At 37.2% G+C, this 15,087-nt stretch overlaps 1 protein-coding gene across 12 annotated transcripts in view; it reads right to left on the bottom strand.

Annotated features, from left to right (window-relative positions):
- The window catches only part of Calx (sodium/calcium exchanger 3), a 38,646-nt gene that overhangs the window by 16,483 nt on the left and 7,076 nt on the right, over window positions 1-15,087 (bottom strand). The window lies entirely within an intron of this gene.

Here is a 15,087-nt window from a genome sequence, read left to right on the forward strand (position 1 = left end):
AATTCGAAATATATATGCGCACGTGTGTGCTTTATACATATTTATGTTTGATTCTGGCGGCGAGTTTGGCATGTCAAATATATGTATTGATAGGCCTAACATGTTGCATCTATCAGCCAACAGGTGGCGCCAGCTGCAAAAGTATCAAAATTTGGTATAAATCCGCACGCGTGTGCTTAATCTACGAGTGGTTCAGGTGTCAAGTTCAGTATTTAAAGAATGTTGATAGGCCTTTCCTATTGCGTGTAGCAACCAACAGGTGGCGCCAGCTACTGGTATTGATATTGCAGCAATGCAATTGCTACAAGTAGGCTGACTTTCAGATATATCAATAAATGTACAGCTGTCACGGCCATAAAACCACTCACAAACATACGCACATGCAGAATGTGTGTCTGTGCAGCAGTTGCTGCTGTTGTAACTGTTGTTGTTGTTGCTGCTGCTGCTGTTGCCGGCAACCAAGTGGCACTTGAAGTACTTGCACCCAGCGTTGCCGTTAACAAATGTGATTTTCACTCGACAAGTCGACAACTATGGGTTAGGGCGTGCCGGGGGCGGGCTTGAGTGAGTTTTCATTAGCAAGTTGCTGTTGTTGTTGCTGCCGTCATTTAAGTGCAAAGTTCAAGAGCGTCAATTTTTTAAATTGAAAATTTAATTGTGTTGATTTTTCAAAGTCAATCAGACATGCGATCAATATTTTACCTGTGCCCTGTCAATCTGTATTGACCCACCGCGAAACTCATTGAAAATTCATGGAAAATTTCATGTAATTGACCATTGTATCTGTCAATAAATATCTAGTTAGAGCTCTAATTACAACAACCATTTAATTCATGCAGTTGAAAAGAACGAAGTCTTTTAAGGAAAACCCCAAGTAAAATTATTTTTTATTTTTCTTTATGTTAAGATTTCCCGTTCTTTATATACATATATGTAAGCACTTTTATACCATGTGGAAACACAAAGCACAAAACAAAAAGTTTAACATGCAAGTTAAGAATAGAATTGCGTTGAGAATATAACAAAACCTATAAGGTATTTCCCATTAAAATCCTAGTCTTAATAGAAATGAAAAGTCCAGGAAAAAAATTTAAATATAAATTGGGGATTTACATTTTGACTCTTTAGCTTAAAATTTCTTCAAAATATACGGAATCCAGAATTTGTTTGTAGTCACAATTTGACACTTAAAATCGGTTCAGAAAAATGTTAAGATCCAAAAAAGAGACATTTTGGTAAAGACCAGAGATTAGCAAGGTGAGTATATATATAAATTTTTATAATTTAATTTTATAAAAGCATTTAATAAGTTGAATTGAACTAAATGGACCAAAATGGCACCCATCAGGCGCAAATTAGTTTAGTTTTCGGCAAAATTATGAGAGTAAAAAGCTGTGAAAATGTTTTAACTTTCAACTTAAGTAAATTTTTAATCTCAGCTTTATTAAATTTAAGATTAAATATCAACTTCAAGTTAAGCCAATAATAACTGAATTAGTCAGTGTTCATTGGCCCATTTTCAACTGGAATTATTTTTATAAAAAAAGCACAACTTTATCTAGATAAGCCACGTGCTGGCAAAAAGTTCAACGTTTATACGATGGAAATAGCTAGATAAGAATTGTGAATGCATGTTAAGCAAATTAGCGTGTGCGGAGGGAGAGAAAAGGAGAGAAAGATAGTGAGTATTTTGTGCGGGTATTAAAGTTAACAAACAATAAAGACAATTATATTTGCTGCGGGGCGTGAAAATACACTAATTATCGGGTCAGACAGCGAACACACACGTCACGGAAAGGAGTAAATCGAGTAAATAATGAATGTTAAGCACAGTGAGGGCTAAACAGAAAATAAGTATAGCTATGTTCCCAGGCATTTAAAGGGCGTGGCAAGCTGTTGCGGTTGAGGCGAAGATATAATAAATAATTGTGGATAATTTAATTAAGCAAAAGCAAAACTTGAAATACAATAAACTTGCATAGTACGCTGTTACTCGTGCGCATACTTTTGCAATTGTTTCGCTTATTAAAAGTAGTGAGAAGAATTACAGGACTTTGAATGGAAATGTTCCCAAAGGTCAGTTATTATTTGTTTATTTTTATAAGAAAAGGAGAGGCCTTGTATTTTAAATAATCTGGTTAAATAAAATATTACGAATTTGTTGTACATATGTAAAAAGCATACTTTCACATGTGTGTATAAAAATGTTTAATTTATTTGTTTATTATTTATTTGTTTATTAACATAAGAAACGAGTAAATTTAATACTCTCGTATATGGGAGAATAGTAATTGCTGAGTTTAATGAAAATATCTTGGAAAATTGAATATTTATAAATTGAATACTATACCATATAAAAACCTACTTATCAACCGATCTGATATACTCGTCTGATGTTGATAGGATTTGGCATATATAGGGAGCATATTGAAACGAATAAATGCCGAGTTTTTGGTCATCTTGGTAAACAAAAAATGTTCTCAACACAAGAACCTGCTTTTCGACCGATCCTTTCTATGACAGATATATGATATAGTCGTCCGGTACGACCGGCTCTGACATTAAAGCTTTAAGACTGAGTGACTAGTTCGCATAGAAACAGGCAGACTAATAGACAGACATGTCTGTATGAACTCCGCTGTTGATGCTGATCTAAAATATATATACTTTATGGGGTCGGAGATGTCTTTTCCTACGCGTTACACATTTCAAGATAATTATTATACAAGGGAGTGCAAGGGAGGTGAGCATAGAATATCATATACCCGCTCATGTGCATATTTGCTCAGGGCACTCTTGTGCTTGTTAAAAAAAGCAAACCCACGCTACGTATGAATAATTAAATTCCAATTAAATAATTATTTTTTGGCTGGCGGCATTCGAGTGAGCAATAAACACGCGCATTCACAAAGACGCACAAAATAATTAAAGGAAATTATTGAAACTCCGGCCAATTGCCGTTGGCATCGTCAACCATAATTAGCTACTTATTGAGTTGTAATTGCAAAAGTTAAAGTAATTGCAGGAGCACCCTATGAATTGAGAACCCGCTCGCACCCCGCACCCCACGCCCAGCACTCAGCTCACCCATCTGCTTTCAGAGCCATTTTTCATTGGCTCATTTAGCTGCTCGATTGCATAAAGTCCGAGGCATTCATTAGCGTCTCGCCTTTGTGCCATTAAAGTTTGAAAGTTTTGCATTTAGCTCAGGCCATTTTTATTATAGCCCGCCAAGGAATAAAACAAAGGCAAGTGGAAAATAAAATAAAAAAAGGAGAAAAAAAACAACAATAAATTAAAAGCCAAGCAGTCGGCCAAATGAAAGTCGCCCACTTAAGAACAGTCGAACCCCAGACCAACGGAATCGCCTTTTGTGTTGTGTGTGTGGCCAGAACAAATGGTTGAGGCCAGTTAAAAGTACCATAAAACAAAAACAATTCAGGCAATAGACTGGAAATTTTGTATTATTTAAAACTGAAAGTTGGCGTGTGTTTTGAATAGCTGCGAATGCTTTTAAGAAAATCACACAAATGTTGTAAGTAGCCCAATAAAAACATAGCTAGGATTTTTTTTTTACTATTTTGGTTTACATTTTGTTCCATATGGTTAATAATTTCAACAATTATACACTCTGATGGCCTTTAGTTAGTGCATATTCTTGGCAGATTTACTTCTAAATTAAAACCACTTTGTAACAAGAATTATATATCTGAAAGATACTTTTACAGATTGTAGATACTTTTTTTTATAATATTGTAATTGTAACTACATTATCGCATCTGTAAGATACTTTTAGAGTTTGTAGCTACATTTAACGTTAGTCAAAGATGCTTTTTAACTCGACTTGAGCAACTCATTCAAACGCTTTTTGAACTCAATTTGTTATGATTCGCCGATGTATCTTTACATAAATAGTATCTATACATACAGATACTTTTCAAGCTAGCAGATACTTTGCCTCACGTTTTAGATACTTAGACTTTGCTGAGCTTCTGCAGCTTACCTGATGCTTGTGGTTTATTTTGGTACACAGAGTATAATTTTTATTTTTAGAATTGAATTAAATTGAAATTGAATTTCACAATTTAAAACTTTTGCCTTAAATTGTGGCTTAAAATAAAAATCTAAGTTGTATTTAATTAATTCCTAATCGCTTTCAGTTTAGTCTCTCTCTCTTTCTCTTTCTCTCCCTGATTTCATTCTAACTCTAAAGTGGTTTTAAATTTAAGGAAATATATTATTCTGTCTTTATCCAGAGCTAGAAACTCTTTAGCTGCAGCTTTAAATGTTGCGTATACGCAGGATGGGATTCTAAAAGATTTGTGAGTTTTTTCATTTTTCTTTTGTTTTGTTTGAGCTTGTACTTGAAACGCAAACCCCTTTTCATCTATTTACCCCCACCATTTATCATAATTACGTCAAAAACGGACAGGCGGTTAGTTTATAAAGGACTTGGACTGTAATTTCTAATTAGTGCCACGCGGACTCAGTTTAATTGGTGCACAAGGTACGGGCTAATTAGGTTTATTCTGTGCCACATACGGAATGGGGACACGTGAGCTGCTTACCTGGACAAGGCCATGATGTCCTTTGTAAGATCAAAGCAGACAGCTGTCAGTTACCTAACATAACTCAGAATCAGAATCTAAATCAGGATCAGCTGTCAAAGACGCTGTGTGTGTGCGCGTGCGTGTGTGGGTGTGACCTTTGACATTGGGGTTGCCTTTTCATCATTCGCCGTTTTTTGTCCCTGAGAGTGACATTTTTTGCTGGGGCGACCGCAAAACAGTTCGTTGTTTATTGAGTTGTATGTGACGCACACAAGTGGCAGCATAAATCAGTGGCAGCGACTGTGCCACAAAGCGTTGCAAGCGGAGCCAGAGTTTGATTTATTGCGGCTGCCATGGCTACAGCATCATGCCACATTCCACATGCCGTATGCCATACAAGCGTGCTGAAAATCAACTCGTTTGTTATTAACAGGGCAAGCCAAATAGCTCAAATACAAATTGCACTCTTTAAAGTTGGCCAAGTCCAAGCGGAACTTGGCAATTTGCTAGATTGTTTGGGCAACAAGTTTTCAAGTGCCTTAAATTATGTTCAAAGCTGAACTCATTAACAAGGAAAAGTTTTGCTCTACCTTTCGATAACCTTTGGCCCGAAACTCGGTAAAACCCTTTTGGCTCAACAGTTCGCCAACTCGCTCCGTCTCCGATTTCCATGATGTTGTTTTTGATAACGATGATGGTTCTCTACAGGTTGGCACGCTTCCTTCCGTTGGGTAACCTTAATGTCATCATAACAACTGGCAACAGTAAGGCAAATAGAAACAAGTGTAACTAAAAGGCGCCGAGCCGCAGCCTTGAAGAGTGAGAGAGTACGCCTGATGAGCTGCTCTTAGGACGACCGCAGGAGCACACTTCAATATCTGCAACAATCAACCTAACGACATCATCATAAACATGAGCAAGAGCAAAAACAACAGCAACAACAGCAACAACAACAACAACAACCTATTGACATTGGAAAGGTTGCGCCAGAAGAGCACAGACAAATTTGCTTTGCTGCCTGTTGTTGACGCAGTCGACGTTGACGTTGACTTTGACGTCGCCAACGGCGCCGCCGGTAATTTATACAGCCCAAAACGTAGCTACAGCAGACCCCACGTAAAAAAATTGAAATATAAATGAGAAAAAAATCAACTAACTAACTGTCGGTCAGCTTTGGCTCAAAATGCCAACCAAATCGAAATTGTGAGAATTTTTAATTTTTGCATAATTTAGTTAAAATGTAATTTATAATTTTATATTTAGCATGGAATTTTTTCCTAATAGACTTGATGAAATTGGACATTCAGTTGATTGGACATTTTAGTTAATTAATGATCTAAATATATACAAATTTTAGGTGTTGATTGACTGATTGACAGACTAACTGATTGATGAATGATGGCCGGAATGCTAAAATCGGAATGTTATATCGTATCGTAATATTTCGCCAGAAAGAATGTGACAAATTTCCGCAAGCGATTTGTACTGTGCGGTGGTATGTCGGCGGAGTTAAGTCGCTATGCCCTGAGATTTTGCAGCAGTTACGTGATATGTGATGTACGCCAACGCCAAAATCAGATTTTGAATAAGTTCTCAGACATGGTTGGCCATAATTGTTTTTATCCGATCTGCTTTAAATTAATTTTGAAAGATTTTTGTCAAAAATATATTCCACCTTTACGAGTGGAAAATGGAGTTGTATGGTATGTGTGTATGTTAAACATCCGATTGGCTTTAAGCTCATATTCAAAGACCTATAAAAAACAAAACAAATGTAGAACACTTTTTACACATTTTGTTGAATTCACCCGCAAGTTTGGAAGAAACGTGAGTTGAAATTTAGTGAAATTTGTTGTACATTTTGTGGAGTGAAAATGAAACAATTTGCTGGTTATTTTAATATTTATACAAAATGCAGATAGAAACTTTAGTCAATTTATTAACGTGTTAAGAATCGCATAAAATTAATATATATGACTGTATTAACCCAGGTTTATTTATCAATGTACCGCAGTAACCGCGGCCCTGTGGCTAGCTGATTTTTCTGTTCCTTTGGCTGAATTATAGTTATTTTATTTTGATGCCAATTTATTTTTAGGTAGATCCTGTTGTTTTTTTTTGTGACCACATCGTAAAGGGTAATTTTAAAAATAACATAAATAAAACATATTGATAGGCAAATATTATTATTGAAACTTAAAGTGACGGTATGCAAATTGCTATGTAATATCAGATAGATTTCCTTAATGATGATATTCAGTATGTTTGTAATTCTCTCAAATTTCCACACGGTATCAGCGCATTGAGGCTCGACCAGGTGGAAACCTCCGATTACCATGAAAACTGGGCAGCATTTGGCCTAGTTAGGCTAATTTCGAGTCTGCTTCCAAATGATATTGTCATTGTTGTTTGCTGTTTACATAGAGGGAAAGGCAACAGCTGGGATACAAAAAACACACACATACACACTCATACAAACGACTCACTCGCCTAGTTGTCAGTCTGTTAAGCAGTTGGCAGATTCCCCAGCGAATTGCCGCCGGCTGCAAGAAATGCTACATGTTAAGCAAAAGCCGCACATGCCACAAACACACATCATACATGGCAGCACAGATACACACATACAGATACACACACACACACACACCCACACACACAGGATACCCACACTCACTCAAGCGATGCTTACATGCTGATTTGATGAGGATAACTTGCAAGTTGGCTTGGATTTGTTAGACAGGCCACGTTGTGGCTTGTTCTTTGCAAATAGATATACTCATATCTATATACTTGTATCTATATATAAATATATATAGCATAAATTTCAATTTTAGATTATGTGTGCTTAATAAAATATTTGTTCTTATCCTGCTCATGTGGTGGCAACATAAAAGGCCGCATCGAGTACAAGATTCTTATTTTTTTTCCTTCTACATATTTTATATGTTCGCCTTTTCAGCTTATTTGATGTGCAGATTTATGCGTATATTCTTTTCCTCCAAATGCACACAGACTACATTTGGCATTTTCCCAGAAGATGTGCTCTTCAGAGAACAGCTGAGAAAATCTATGCCAAGGAATTTTCCTACCTGGCCATTCCTTAAGTCAGCTTACCTTGCGGCTGCCCTGTAAGCCACATAGGCTGCCTAAATTGGTCTAATTAACAAATGCCACAGCCAGAAAATCCCCTGAAAGCCTGTCTGGCATATGAAAATGCTGCTGTTGTTGTTGCTGACACTCACATCCAGGAAAATGTATATTTATATTATTTACTTAGGCGTCCGCTTGCCCACTTTAGCAGCTGAAAAGCATTTCGTTTCTTGAACTTGAAAGCTTTGCAAATTGCGTTGCCTACTTTTTGGCGAAGGCTTAGAAAACCTTGTCAACTAATAGATAACTGCTAGCCGAATACAGATATTTAAAATTAATACTTTTAAGTTATTTATTTATAAAACTATGTAGAACTTTACTTATTTAAACAAAGAAAAAAGGAGTTCGAGGCGAATTGTGAAGGTCGTAATTGCTGCGTTTGTCCAGATATTTAAAAAAACAAAAACTAAATGCCCAGATGTCTCGAATTTGAATATATTTGTTCATAGAATTTAATTTTCGATCGATCAATTCTATAGCAGCTATATTATATAGCAATCCGATCTGGCGCATAAATAGTCCCATAACTATAGCCTTAAAACCAAGAGACTAGTTGAATACAACTACTATACTATACAAATATAGTCTATATCGTCTTGGCTCTTGTATGCTGATCAAGAATAAGTATTCTTCATGGAATCGAAAATGTCGTCTTCCATGCGTTACACATTTCATAACAATATTTTTATACCCTGATTAAGCTCTGTTTGAGCTAATTAGACCATGCAATATATATCAAGGCTTCTTTCCTTATCCTTCACAAAAACTCTGCCATCATTTATTCAAATGATATAAGTAGAAACATATTGACAAGTCTTTACGCCATCAAGTCTCGTGTCCGGTCATCCACAACACAAACCATAACGTCATCGTCTCTGTTGTTTTTGGTGAATTGTAAGTAAAAATACAATATATTAATTTTCTACCCGTGCGGAATTAACTTTACAAACACCACGTCATAGTATTCACTTACGTCATAAGTTACTAATGTCGTAACCTTTTTAAAAAATCAGCGTTCCAGCTCACACTGTTTGGTCTGTTCGTGCATGCAGCTATGTCACAATCACAATTTCATTGTTTTAAAGCTGTTTTAACATACACAACATCTGCGCCTTTACAATATAACACAAACCATAATCGAAAAAAACGATACTTGTTAGAAAATTAACTATAATTAGCAGAAATAATTGTAATATATTATTTTAAAATCCTTACAATATTACAATATTAAAATCGTACTTTTATAAAGAAATTCTTCTATAATAAGTATAATAATGTACTGCTAATATATTTTCCACCTCGATTGTGTTTTTTTTTCAACTTGTTTCAGTCTGTGGCATTTGCCATGTTGCAGGCACCGAAAATAAAAGCGCTTGCGTATAACTCAATATAAAAGCGCCTGGCTCCTGCTCATCGTCAGCATTTGACGCAGATTATACAAATTTATGCAACAGTGTTGGCACTTTTGCTGGGCTCCCGCTCCCAACTCCCCCAACTCCCTGCCAGGCGCTCACGTCTGGGGCGTTTGCCACCATTTTTTATGGCATTGCACAGACTGCTGTTTTTTATGGGATCTGACGCCATGGCTGTCGCTGCTGCTGCGCACTTCCGGCTCCCCAAGTGCTGGTTGAGCGTTAGGGCGGCAAGGGAGTTGCCAGTTGCGAGTGGTTCGCAAAAGTCGATGGAAAGGCTGCCCGGCTGCCCGGCTGCCCAGAGCAGCATTTGATTTTCAGAATGGAGAGCACAAAAAACCTATTTGTAAAGTAATTATGGGCTGGCAAATTCCCTATATACCTACACACCAGCAACAACAGCAAAAGCAACAACAATTTAAAAGCACATTTAGCCAGTAATTTAATTTTGACTGCGTTTGCAAAACATGCTAAACTAATTAGAATTTTTATTTTAATTTGTATTTTAGTGTGCATTTAATTAAGCGTAAAATGCATTGATTTGCATTTGATTGTGGCTGACGACAGGTGCCCCACGTTAATTGCATTCACATGCCCAGAGATACCAGCTTCTATGAGTACACACTGCGTATACGCAACAAACCAAACATAGCCCCGACTTGCGCACGGAGCACAAAACGTTTGTCAGAGGAACTCTAAAACTTGCTGCTGCTGGAGCCATCAATGCTTAGGCCCTTTGGCAACTGACTGATTCAAAGTAAGAGCGAGAACTCGGGGTAAGAGTGCTTTAGTAGGGGGTGTCTGAATAGAAAATACTCCGAAAGCAGCGCTGGGCATCTGTTAAAAACCTTCTAGCTTTTTTCTGTATGTACATACAGACACACACACACAGCTACGTTTCTGCTTTTTCTTTCCTTAGCCCCGTGATACTATGGCAAATGCTTTTGTGATTTTGTTTCTTGTCCGATTTTTATGAGACTTTCGGTAAATATATCATCGAATTGGTTGCAAATACCGAAGCCCTAGGCTTTAACTCCAAAACTGCGTTTGTTTTTGGTAGCAAAGGCGTGATGTGTGTATACTACAAAATAGTATGAATACCAATAGCTCTGATAAGCTCCGAAATATGCTTGGAAAAGAGGACTTTATATAGATTTTTGTCGATTTCTATATAGATTTTGTTTCTGTTTCTACATCGATTCTATATAGATTTTTAATCGGTTTCCGCATCGTCTTTTATCAATTTGTACATCGATTTTTGTCGACTTCTATATAGTTTTTGTATCGATATCTGCATCGAATTTTATCGGTTTTTGCATCGATTTTTATCGAATTCTATATACATTTTATATTGGTTTCTACATCGATTTTTATCGGTTTCTACATCGACCTTTATCGAAATCTGAACTATATTGTTATTGGTTTCAATATCGATTTTAATCGATTTCATGGGAACTTTGAAGTATGATGCCCACGGAGCCTACTCGGCTCTTGTTGCTACCCAAGAATAGGAACTGAACCATAATGATACTAGGATCTAAACTCATTTTGCACCGGGTAAAAGGTCAAAGGCTTGCACATGAAAATATGCAAACCGAGTATGGCTTGCGCTCGCTTCAATATTAAAGGGAGACGTACAGGCAGACATTTCACAAACACTGTATACTCTTTTATTTCCTTTAGGAATGATGGTATGGGGGGTGAGAGTATGGGGCAACAGCAGAGTTTAAAAGCAAACGAGTTCGAAGCAAAAGGCAGCCCTAAAGGCATTCCAACTTGAGTGGCTGTAAATGCTTGGTGATAGCGTCTAGAGAATTTGCCGCAGAAGTAAAAAGCGAAAATGTGAATTAAATGCAACAAACGGGGCATTTGGACAGCGAGCGAAATTGAAACGTTTAAAACTGGGCAAATAATTGCCATAATGTCAAATTGAGAAATGTCCAGAAAGGAGCAATTGAAGCAATTTGGACACCACTCGCCATCTGCCATTCGCCACTCAACAGTGTCAAACATTGAAAACTATTTCAACAGTATGTGCGATGGAAATGCGTTTAGCTGCGGCTCTGTAAAAAGCACAGCTTAACGACCATTTTGGGAGCGCACTCACACAGACACACACACATACGTACACACGCATACAAATGACGTCTGACAGCATTGCCACTTAATTTTTCTTGAAGTTGTCCCCTGGCATTGGCTCATCTAATTTTCTGCCACGCTTTGTTGCTTATTATAAAAGAATGTAAAACCACAAAAATGTATGTTATGTGCGTTGGAGGTAGTGGGCGTTGGAGGGGGGCGTGGCATAGCTGATGATGCGCTGCCAGACAGTTGTTAGTAGTGCACCCCCGACCAAACCAAGCCAAGCCACGCCACGTCCGCTGAGGCGCCACAAAATATGCCAGCAATATGTTAAAAAACAATTTATGCAAAGCTGCAAATCAGCGGAACGAAGACAAAGACAAACGCAAAGATAAACACGGGGATAAAGACAAAGAGCAGACAGTGACAAGTGCAGAATAATGGAGACATTGTATATCAAAAAAGGTAGACTTTAATTTAGTAAAAGCCATTACGCTACTAATAACAAAACCAGTCTTTTAGCTGCTTTTAGTTTAAAGCAAGTCTTCATTTAAATTCAAAAAGTTTTGAAAGATACTTGTTCTACGATTCTAGAGATATGTAAGTAAGATAAATATCTACGTCTATATAAAGCCGATATTGCCATATTCTATTAGTCCCTCATTTATAAAGCTGTCATCATAGAATTTGATATATATTCGACTTTTTATTGCAGGCGGTATATATTTATAAATCGGCTGGATCAGACTAGTGTATCATAACGAAGATCAGTCGAAATATAGAAATCAATCGCTGAGGAAAATCTTATCTACATCAGACTGCTTTAAAATTCTTAACGAAAACGACCAAACTCAGCAATTACAAGCTTCACTGTACTCCGCACATATCATGTGTTCAAAGGGCATCAGACCTAAGCGTCTCAAACTAGCAAGATATGCCACCTCTTAATTAAAAGTCAATCAAAACATTAGTGCCTGGATGTAGATAAACTAACCCGGGATTCGAACTCGGTCCCTTAGGCAAACTTCGATAACTCATCTCAACCAAGGAATGCATTTTCATTATGAAAAATAAGTTTTATGGTGAAAGCACAAAATAATGCTTATGATATTTTTAACACATTTTAAGGAAAGTTTATTCTACATGATTAATAGACCAAGGTCTGCCTTCTATAAAACATATACCAAACAAGTTGAGTAACTAAGTTTTGCCGATGATAGCGAAATATTTGCCAAACGAAATAATTTTACAAAATTAATTAGATTTTGCACTTTGACGTTAACAAACACGGCGCACGCAATGGCTGCCTGCTCGGCTATGCGGATGTGTGTGGGTGTGTGTGCGCGCATATGTGTGTGTGGGTGTATGGTACAAGTATACGGTTATGTGGCACGCAGCATGGTAGTACATGCCACAGCGGGAAACACACATATTTGGCAGTCAAACTCATATGGGACATCGACTCGACATTTTGTGCTAAATGTGTGTGTGTTGGTGTGTGCGTGTGAGTGTGTGTGTTACGATATGCCATGTGGTGTTCACACTATCAAAAAACATTTGCGAGCAACACGACCAGGTGCCAGGCTCTGACAAAACAGCAGGATGAATGCCAGCTCCAACTCCAACTCCAGTTGCGACATCAACTCCAATGCCAAAGTCCACGTTCAAGCCCCCCGCCCCCATCCCTTTTTGGCCTAGAAAACTTGGTCTGGCATTGCCAACTGACGCAGCAATTAAAAGCGCAAATAATTTCGACTTGAATCGATTCGTCGCGCTGTCTCGCACGCATTCAAAAACCCAATTCCCGAGCTCGCAGAGCAACAATTTTGGGCTGTCGACACACAAAAACAAAGAAAGGACAAGGAAAATGAAACAAAAAAACTCCACCGGGAGTTGGCCCTGCGTGACATGCTTCCGAAAGTCAGCAGTTAACCAGTTGCCCCAGATGAGCTATGGAAACGGGCACGTAGTCAGCCAATCAACTGTTGTTGGGTTAGGATATTCCCATCAATCTTAGAACTGTATGAGAGTGTGATTCAGCTGAGAGAACCTCAGAATATCCAAGTAAAGGATCTCATATAATTATAGATGTATAAATTGAGTTTTATCTTGATAGATATATAAATAGATTTATCAGATATGCATAACAGAGGCTTAACTATAAATATATATATATATAGATATGAAGTCTGCAAGTCGGTTTGAACCTGAAACCGTCTCAATGTTCTCCCAGTATATCAAAATTAACGGATCTCAGTTAGAGACAATTATATGTAAATATGAATATAAATATTGAGATCTATGGCTGCCATTTTGCGTAGCGCTTCATTCATACAACATATTTAGATAGATGGGTGAATACCCATAAATGAATATTGTCGGAAGCTAGTGGTACGTCTTACTGGAGAATAGCCTGTTTCTTGATTGAATATGAACAAAAAGGTTGCAATGAATATGATGAATATATTACACCAATCTTAAAGGCGAGGTTTCAACCTTGGTATTGATTTAGCTGCAGATCTAAAAAGGTGCTGTATGTATCAATGTGCACTTGGATGGGTACCAAGCCTCAGATTTCGTTGCATATCTAAGAGGATACTCTATAACATTAGAACAAGAAGTAGAATCAAGAAATCCATGTTCACAAGCCGACAGTTCGAATCTTGACATAGATATAATTTCCAATATAAAAAGATGATATTTATATAAACATTTACTGGAATCGGTTACCAAGGATCAGTATAAAGGTACTCTATACATATGAAGAAGAAGTTGACTAGATAAAACCAGATTCACGAATCAACTGCGAGATTCGATCCACGATATATTTATAATCGCGGGTATAAATAGATATTACAGATTTGAAGATATACCAGGCTCAAATTTGGTAGCAGATCTAAAAAGGTGCTCTATACATATGAAGAACTAGAATGGAGAAAACCAGTTCACGAACCAAACGTAAGGATGAGATTCGAATCTTGATATATATAAAACTAGCGGGTATTGCCCGGCCTTGCCCGTTGAACGTTTTGTGCTAAGAATAGATATTATCTTTCCTCCAAGTACACGCACGTGGACAATTGAAATCTACCCATCTTGATCTCCACTTCTATTTAAAAATAAGTTTAAAGTGCATCGAATAAATAACTAAATGTTGGAATCAGAGGTTTCTGCCCTTGTTAGTCTTGTGGTATTTTCCTTCTAATAGCAGTGAACTTTGCGAAGGCGTGTCAAATAAGTTCTAATAAAGATCTTTGAAATTGATTTTGAAACCGATAATAAACGAAAAAGTTAAGTTAATTTTATTCGTCAAATTTCCACAGTTGCGGGTGGATTTTTCTAAATCGCTGAAACACGTATTCATTAAGTTTTAATGTAGAGCTGTGAAAATAGGTTTGATACAAATCGGACAAAACTAAAAACTTCGCCCAAAAAATCTTTGAATCGCATTTCTACCCAGGAATCTTGGATTCTGCAAAAAGCGTGAAAAAAGTCTCAAATGATTTTTCGTAGAGATCTTTGGAAATAAATTTGAACACGCAAGGAGAAATGCATTTTTGAAAGTGGGAAACACTTTTGAAAATAAGTTTGAGGCCGATCGGAAGGTAAAGAAAAAAGTTTAATACAAACGTTTTTCGCGGGATTTTCATAAATGCTTGTGAAATTTCCCGAAACCTCGCCTTAACGTGCAACTTCATCACATAAGGCAACTACAGTGAAAATTGCAGCTTCCTAGCTCTTATGGTACGGGTTGTGCGTTGATCACCAATCAGACAGTCAGTCATTAACTCGGTCAGTCAGGACAAACAGTTTTATATATGTATATAGAGATAACCGATATAAGTTAATGACATATATATGAAGATGAACTGGGTTGGGAATCAAGGCTTAGA

The sequence above is a fragment of the Drosophila montana genome, unplaced genomic scaffold (genome assembly GCF_035044405.1).
Source record: "Drosophila montana isolate Dmon_TW-CO22-7 unplaced genomic scaffold, ASM3504440v1 contig_3848_1, whole genome shotgun sequence".
NCBI lineage: Eukaryota > Metazoa > Arthropoda > Insecta > Diptera > Drosophilidae > Drosophila > Drosophila montana.